Source organism: Salarias fasciatus, chromosome 7 (assembly GCF_902148845.1).
Source record: "Salarias fasciatus chromosome 7, fSalaFa1.1, whole genome shotgun sequence".
NCBI lineage: Eukaryota > Metazoa > Chordata > Actinopteri > Blenniiformes > Blenniidae > Salarias > Salarias fasciatus.
Genome location: NC_043751.1, coordinates 11,785,831 through 11,795,616, shown reverse-complemented (window position 1 = coordinate 11,795,616; position 9,786 = coordinate 11,785,831).

Sequence of the window (9,786 nt, the reverse complement as noted above, 5' to 3'; positions counted from 1 at the left end):
AGCCTCTCTCGCCCCTGTTTCACACAAGCACTTGTCCAATGCACGTCTGAGATGCCTGCTATTTTTTGATCTACAATTCCGTTTAGCTGTGCAAATATGTATAATCAAACTATTTCCACTGTTCAAATTTACATAGTTTGAGTTTGTTCTTCACTCTGTGATAATTTTCCATATTTAAGTCATTATTAAACACGCTGAGCTGGATACACATTCAGGAAATGTCTGTTGCACAAGGAACGGAATTATTTAACGGCACTTCACTGGAAGAGAAGAAAGCCGTGACATGGTAGCGTGGGAAGAAGCCTGTGTACTGTATCCTCTGCGTCTGGACCAGAGTTGGGTGTATTTGTATGTGGGCTGCACCCACCATGTGGCTGTCCCCCGCCACTCACCATATTGAATTGATTTGAGCCTTGGCCATGGTGATGGAGGAAAGGGAGCTGCATACTAAGCCTGATGAGACAATGGCTCTGTGTGCATCCTGTCTCTGGGGTTGCATCTCTAAAGGCCGTCTTCCATCCTTCATCTCACCCAAAAAACCTGTGAAAAGCTTCGACATCCACCCTGAGATGGGGTTTTTTTGTTTGTTTGTTTGTTTTTTACCCCACTCCCATCATGCAATAAAGTCATAATAAAATGCATTCTGAAAAACATGAGTCAGAATTCAATGATATACTATTGTTTTCTCCAAAGTTGCCAGGAATTAGGAAAAAAGCAGCACTCGGAGTGCTTTTCTGAGCCTTGGAATGATGTCACAGCCGTATAAATGGAAAAGTGTTATTGATCAAATGTAAGTGGATAGGACTGAAGCCTCTGTGTGGGCAGGCCCCTCAAATAAACCACTGTGCAGTTTGCATTCGCTCAGAATGAAGACGAGCTAAGCTGGGTTGGAAATAGATTCGGCTCCATAAGTCTGTGACATGGTGATGAGTAAATGTAACGTTCAATTGGAAAATGTAGGCCAAGGAGATTAAACATTCTGGTTCTATAGCAATATATTTATCAGCGTTCACAGTTAGAATTGCTACTTACAGAAATGAACCAATGTGACCGAAGTGATCTCAAATGTAAGTTGTTTCCCGCTCTGTTGCAGATGAGGTGAGTGCGCCACCCAGTGGAGGATTTCATTATCCTGTATACAATTTCACATTTTATTAAATCTCCATTTTTATTTCTTCTTGTTGGATGCATGTACTTACTGCTTTGATTATAAACTGATATGAATTGTTATGTCAATGCAAATAGTGATGTTTGATTATGTGCATTCATCGCTAAAAATAGCCGGTTTGTAATTCATTTGTATGAGATCTACTTTAAAACCGTATATGAATTTCTATTTATTTGGACCACTGTGTGGAAATAACTTTATATTTGTGCAGTTTGTGTTATTCTTCCTTTAGCTGGCTGAGTTGAATCTGGCTTCATTTGGTGTCCAGTTCAATGTCTGGTTCTTCAGTTCTTCTTAAGCTATTCATCAGAAGCCATAGCAGCTTAAATGGATGAAAACAAGAGCAGTACAATATAGCACAGTCAGTTTGACACAAGGGCAGTCCAAATGCAGCCACTGCAAGACTCAGTAGTGCAGCGAAGGCGCATTTTAATGATAAACACTCAGCAGCAGGGGTTTGGCATGAGATCAGTGAGCAGGAAAAAAAGAAACAAGAGGGATGATTTAAAACTCACGCCCAGGGTTCAGCATGAGGTCAATAACAGATGAGATGATACTAGACAGGGGTTTTCTGAGAAGCTGGCACAAAGGAAAGCCTGGTAACATCCAGGCAGAAGCCCGCGGCTTGTAAACACAGAGGGGATGTTGACGAGGAGCAGGTGACACATTTGGAGGGAGGAATCGAGGAGCACATGAGGGCAGGGCGGACAGACCTGGGAAAACAGAAGAAGCAGTCGACTCCACTAAAGAGCACAATAACTATAACAGCCTCCAGATTAAAGTATGTTGAAGCAGGAAGACCTCTGAAATGTCAGACAGCACTGAGTTCCAGTGCCCTGGTTCCACACCAATACCAGCTTCTGGATGAGGAAGTTCACATCAGATGAGAGATATAAACCAGGCAGCAGCAAGACTTCCCACTGAGATGGACTGGCAGCCTGTCCAGGGTGTCGTTGACCCCGATGCCCTGTGACCTGAAACCTGAAGAAGCAGTAAAAATGAATGGATCCATGGATGACTAAAATGATGGAAAGCAATTATAATGAATTAAAATTATCACTTCAAGAAATTACCATTAAAACTCCCTCCTTAAACATAACATGACCAAAGTTGATGTTTTATAGTATTAATAAACAAGCAAACAAAAAAGTACATCCTGACTTTACAGGCAGTAAAATGACAAATTTTAATAGAGGGTTTATTTTCATTTGGCATAATAGAGACATTTTCAGTTTTTTGTGATTATGTGCAACTTTGCAGATTAAGCCTTCAAAGATTTTGATGAGAAGTGGATTGAAAATGAAAAACTCTTATATCTGCTGTTTGTGAGCAGCAGAGGGCAGCAGAGGACTGTCTGCGGCTGAACTCCACCGTGACCCACTTCTTTCTTTCAGTGGGTCATTGGATTGACCTCCATCTTCAGGGTCAGCTGGAACCCCTTTATTAAAAGACAATGTATTTGTCTTCTCTGTCAAAATAATTAACTTTATTTCCTCCATGATTTCTTCATGGCTGAAAGAGATTTCCCCCTGATCTCTTGATTTTTTCCTGCTACTGTGACCCTGAAAGGAAGCCTGCTCAACTCTGATATATACTATTCATTTAAGTCTGTCACGGTTCAAGTCAGCACCAAAAAACATGGAAATCCATTAATTTAATTTATAGTGCTGCATTTTCCATTTAGTTCATTGAGTTCTTCCATAACCATAAATCACTTAATCACGTTGTTGCGTCTCCACGGTTTGTTTTATTACAGCCACAGGTTCAGTCTGAGGACAGAGATGTTGCAAGCAAATGGAGCAGTTGTCATTATATTATCAAGATGTGGAAAGTGTCTCCAACTTTTCCCCTTAATTGTGAAAGCAGCTGCAGTCCAGACAGAAAGTCTTGACCGAAGCCCATTACTGCTGACTGGGTTTCTGCCTTCTGTCTTGAGTCACGGTGCAACGAGTCGAATCATCTGGGCCTAATATTTCTCCATGTCCTCCTCACGTAGAAAAATAACCAGAAGTTAGGGAGGATCGCGGTATACTGGAGGTGATAACTGTGTGGTTGTGCATTAGGGTTATCTATTAATGCAGGATTGGCTTTGAGTCTGATGTGGATCTGGACTGTGTTTCTCTGTGAACTTGAACTGGCTCTAATGCAAAGTTTCACTATTTATTTGCCCAAGAACAGTTCAATTTCTAGTGTTTGCTTTCCATGTTATACTACTGCGCATACGTTTGACTGCATTTCTTTTTTGTCTGTATTTGATTTTTACCGTCCATTCTGGAGCACTTCAGGACCACTGGGGGTGAGATTCAACCCTGACAATGGCTCAATGCAAAGCAAACCTCAAACACGGCTCCGGTCTATCACAACAGCCACACAAATTCACAGCTACAGGCAACAGTTAACCTCAAAGACCTGTTTCTGGACTTGAGGGAAGAAAGTGGAGTTGCTGGAGAGAAACCCATGCTCTTACAGGGAGAACATGCAAACCCCACACGGTGACGATCGATCCTGGACTCTGTCTGGAAATATTGTTACAGTGAGACAAGAGAGCTACATTGTGGTCTTATTCTTGCTATGCACATCCAAGTGCACGTGTAAAGTATCAGATTATCCTGGCTTTGAAAACAAATACAATAACAAATGTGTAGATATAGCTTGTGGTTGTTTTGATTTCCCTTATTTCTTGCCCATTCTGTTTGATCAGTTATTAAGATATGAGCCACTTTTCCACCATGGTTTTCCACTGAGCGATCTGCAGGAGCCCCCCTACCTTTAATAAACTGCCTATCAACTAAGGCTGGGAAGGGTAATAAATTCCACCCAGTTATATCTCATCTTCAAGGGGTATGGAGGAAAAATTCAAAGATGTTAGACATTGGCCCGTATCTAAATTGTACATCAAGTATTTGGCTTAATCCAAAGGTGTGTATTGATAAAGCTCCCTTCCTGTGGAAAGAATAGGTCGATAAAGGGATGGGCACCTTGGGGGACTTATATTGTGGGAATGGCATTAAATCATTTCAGGACATAGCACAACAATTTGGGTTGGGCAGAAATCATATTTGGAGATATTTTCAGGTTCGTCATGCTCTGAAGGGGATTTTTGGATCATATTATCAGGCCCCGCAATCAGCAGATCAAATCAATAGGATTTTTAAGATATTCGGGGGAGGATGGGAGGCCTCAAAATACTATAAGCTGTTATTCAGTGTCAGTGATAATAAGAATATGACTTCTGTGAAACGTGTTTGGGAAAGTGATTTAGGAGTTTCTTTTGATGACCAGGATTGGGAGAAAACAGGTGCTAATGGCCGTACTTTATCCAGAGAGTAAGACTGATGCAATTCAAAATATTACACCGCTTCTTCTGGACACCAAGCAGATTATTTAGAATCTGTTTTTCATCTTTATGCTGGAAATGCAAACAACATGATGGTACTCTAATTCATGTGCTGTGGGGTTGCCATCAAATTCAGGTGTTGCACTTGGACACTGTTGAACTTATCCAATGTAATGAAGGAATGGACACGGACTGTGATAAAGATTGGAAGACAGATCTTTCTGAAACACTGGAAATCATTTGGAACCCCTCCAGTTGATGACTGGATGTCTGAGCTTGGAAAAGTTGCAGCATATGAAAAAAATATCTTATAGGATGATTGGTAAGCTGCATAAATATGAAAAGAAATGGGACGCATACATCTCAGTCATCATCTCATGAGAAAAATGCGGAGGTGCAGATACATCTGTGTGAAACATGACACACACTGTGTATATTCTTCTTAAATCAGTTTACATGTACTGCGAGATAATGGTCTCCCTTTGCTATGTGGGAAAGGGGAGGAGTGTTAAATGTTTATACACTTAATTGTTATGTTTCAATAATTGTATTATGTTAAATGGAAAATAAAAAATGCACGTCTCAAAAAAAGATATGAGCCACTTTATTAAAAAAAACTTTAGCTCAGGTCTTAACAGTGTTGGGCAAGTTAATTTTAAAAACTAATTAGTTATAGTTACTTGTTAACTTCTTCAAAAAGTGTCTGAGTTAGTTACTGAGTTATAATAGTTTAAACGTAACTAATTGCATGGCAAAGTAACAATTGCGTTACTTAAAAAAAACTTGCTTAAATATGTCAAAGAATTTAGATCCCCACTTAATGAAGCTTTAAGATGCATTTTAAATCATTTATTTTCAAACTGATCATGTGATTGTGAAAGAAATTGACATTATTTAATTGTATCTGTCTTAGATTTATATGTAAATTATATTTAATTTCTATATGTTAGTTTATATCTGTTATTTAATTATATCTGTCTTAAATTTATACGTAAATTATATTTAATTATGTCAGCTAGCTTATGTCTGTTATTTAATTGTGTCTCGCCTAAATTTGTATTTAAATTATATTACATTTTTTTATGTATGGCTGGGATTTGTAAATTTTGACATTTCACATTTCTATTCAATTTATATTTCTTTTCTCTGAGCTGCTGGAACACTGCAATATCCCCCTGTCTTTCAATCAATTCAAATCTATATCAATCTAAATTATTCAAATGTTGCTGTGTGATAGCAGGAGACAAGACACCAATCAAATTTGATTTGTAGCTGTATTTTCAGCATTTTTAAAAGAATAATGAAACACAATAGACGTGTACTTCCATTTAAAAGCTGCCTTTGAATGATCAGGACTCTGTGGCTGTAGCTCTGTCACTTCACGTGACTCACTTTGCTCCAATTTCCTGTCTGAGGAGTTTGTAACAATCTCTCCTTTTTTCATCATCTAATGTGACCTAGATATGCAAATGAGCATCTATACAAATTAGAAGATGACGTCATTTAGAACTTTTCTGACTGAGGAGTTTGCAACAATGTGTCATTTTAAATGACGTCATCATCTAATTTGACCCAGATATGCAAATGAGCCTCTATACAAATTAGAAGATGACTTTTTTTAAAAGGTTCCTGAGTGAGGAGTTGGCAACAATGTATCAATTTTAAAGCTCTTTTTTTTTTCTTCAAAACGCAATAAAGTGCATCATATTTAATTTAACCATTAAGCATTTAATGTTAATAATAATATCATTTAAAATGATGCGCTTTCATTTAAATCATTTTGACACTGTAATATGTATAACACAACTCACCCTTCAGTTCAATTCAGCACCAATAAAGTCCCTTTTTCTGTGCACAAACTTCGTGTCAGCTCAGGTACACTTTGCAGGAGGAAAAACCAGGCTGAAAGCAGTGAATTACAGTAACAGATTCGTGCTTAACGGTAACAGAGTTGTAACACTGGGAAAAGTAATTAGCTAGATTCCACATTACTAAAAACTGTAACACCATTTATATTAAAGCTGTTACTACCATCACAGCAGGCTTATTGAAAAAGATATGGATAGAATCTGAATAACTGTTTGATATAAAAGTGAATCTATTAATAATAATAATATAAATATACTAATAAGAATTGAAAAGACCTTTTTTTTCCAAGTATTTCTACTTTCATAGCAAAAACTTGCGAAATATGACCTTTAGTTTAAAAAATATTCTATTTGTAGATTTTGTGTCACTGCGAACATCCTGTGATTGACAGATGAGCATTAAGGTTGACTGGTGTTACTGCAGGACACATGCAGAACAGCCACTATCTGCTTCCAGGCCGCGGGCCAACATGCAACAGCGACGCCCCTCCGGGTCAGCCGTGTGACGGGGAGCTTGGTGGGGGAACGAGGTGAGGAAACAGGAGAGTGGGGAGATGCAGCTGACAAACAGGGTTTGCACACTCAGCATCTGGCAAGCGCTGAGAAAACAGGGTTATATCCTCACTGGACTGTTTTCTGCAACAGTTTGACTGGAAATCCTCATAAGTTGGCACAGTGACACTGTGGAGCGTAATGTTTTCTCCAGCGTTCAGATGATCATGCTGAAAAGAGCAGATCTCTCTTGTTCATAATTGACAGGAAAAAGTGATCTGATTATTGGCCCCATAGATTACAATGTTCTGCCAGAGCTTCTGAAAATCAAAGTCAAGCCTTTTATATCAGCAGTTTTCAAATAATCTGTACTTTTCACATTTCTTTGTGTAAATCAAGTCATAATTTGAAAGCATGGTTTTGTCATCTAGTTCTAATCAGCAGACTGAGGAGTGACATGGAAAGTCAAATCTTTCAGGTAAAATATAAAGTTCTTCTAAAAAGTCAACCTTCTCTGTACATTTTGATCATGAATAGTTTTCATACATGTGAAATCAAAAACAAGGCAGAACTTCACTCTGAACATATTCAATTGGATGTATGAAATAATTTCTCTGTACAAAAAAAAACCTTTTTGACATTATAAAAAGTTACATATTAGAATATCTGTTTTGTGCCGGTTTTTTGGCACCCTTTGTACTGATGGGAAAACTATTCCCACAATACTTTATTGTACTGTCTTAAAGTACATCATGTGACAGGAAGATAAAGGACGATCATTCAGGACATAATTCTAACATAAAACTTGTTTATTGACTGAACTGTCCATAAAAAAAATGAAACAGTTGAAAACCATACAAATCAGGAAAACAACACTATAAAAAAAATTGGCACAACTCAAAACTTGAAGGCAACAGACTTTCATAAAATGTTAAACTTGATCTTTTGAAGTTTTGCATTTCTTATGTGTTAATTCTGACTGTAACCAAGTCATAAACTGAAATCCTGAAACTTTATTGAAAAAAACTATTTCATGGGTTTACTTCATGGCAATGAGAGAAGCTGTGTTTTTTTTTTTGTTTTTTTTTTTTTGTTTTTTTGGAGTGAGTTTGATATCAAATTCTGAGTTATCACTTTATTCATTAATGCTTGATTAAACAAGATAATTAAAATTATAGGGTTGGCGACATATTTCATTTAAAAGCAAGAGGAAGAAACGACAAACATTTTTTTAAAGGCTGATCAAAGTAGGTTTACAATGTGAAAAGGCCCTGGAGTCATTCTAATTCACAACATTTTGTAATTTAATATAATGGATAGAGGTTTTTTAGTTTTTTTGCAAGTAGTCACTCAGCTGGGCATCTTCTGAAGAACTTCTCATGAAAGTCCTGGAGGAATGGAGGGAGACGCTTTAGGATGCAGTGTCGTGATGCCAGATATCTGAAGCAGGAGCAGTTTAAATGAAACACTGACTTACTGCACATACATATAAAACTACTTTCTCACACATTCAGAAACAAATTTGTGTTTTTTAAAAGAATAAATCCATTATCAGCTCCCCTGTTACATAACGGTCTGTAAATTCAGTTTAAAGATCACCAGCTACTCTAGCTGATGACTCAGCATCCTTCAGTTTAGGCTCTTTTTCTTTGTGGCAGTTCTGCATAATCTTAAAAGACATATCTTTATTAATGGGTATTCAATAAAAGAAAAATTCCCATGTGTGCACACATGAAGTTATATCTACATATATGAGTATTTCCATGCAATAAAAATGATTGTAGCTGATTGTTAAAAAAAAACAAAACACCACTGACCATTAGTCAGTAAAATGGAACAAGAGTCAGTCTTTACCAGGATACTGTATCCAACTCCAACTCAGTGTTGTCAAAACCAAGCTGCAAACACATTTCTGTTCGGTTGGCTGGTGTTGTAACTGTAAACTCCAGCATTGGCTTCATCGAGCATGAACAGAGCTACTCTGGTCTTTGTTTTCACAAATCTGTACAGAATTACAACAGATTGATAAAACCTACACCTTAGCGTTTTGCCACAGTGAAGGAGCTCATTCGAGCAGAGATCTTCACCTCAGTCAATTCTAAGTCTGATGGTTTTGTTTTCCAGCATTTCACAACAAAAACCAAAAAAACATAAGTTGGTGAAATAAAATCCCTTGCAATTTATTGTAACAAATATTGATTTTCTTCAGAATTCAGTAAAGTCTTTTGACAAGTGAAAAGTGGTTTGGTTTGTTGATCTAAGTTATTATATAACTTGTCCAACATTTACAGTCCCTTTATTGATGGCATAATATAACTAGATAACAGACACAGGATGTTTGCACATGTTCGTTTGTAATACCTACTGTATTTTTATTTCAAGTACTGTAGTATTTTTGCACTGCTTATTTTAGGGTTCTGAAGTCATTGATGGAATCATCATGTGAATAATTAGTGCATTCTTAATGATTAAATTGGGTTTTCTTTAAAGTGTGCTTATGCTCTTGAGCACAGTTCTTTTTTTTTTTTTTTTGAGGGGGGCAAATCATAAGACATGTATCCATCAAAGCAATAACATTAGAGAAAATCTAAACATTTAAAATCTTTTTATTGAGAATTTGTTGGGTAGTTTGATATCTGGCTGTCCAGACTGTTTACAGTTACACATTGCACACATGCATGTGTGGCCCATCCTGATTTGCCTCCAGCATTTAACACAATTAAGCTAAAACACATGATCTCATTCTTTGTTAAATGATTTTTATTCTTTTTAATGATTTTTGCATACCTTCGTGAGACAAATACCTGTTGTTATCGCCCGATAGTGCTGGGAATACTGCCACTCCTTCTGGTAACTGATCAGTAGCTATTGTGAAACAGTAACATGGTTACAGTGGCAGAAGCTTCCAGGTTACTTGTTAC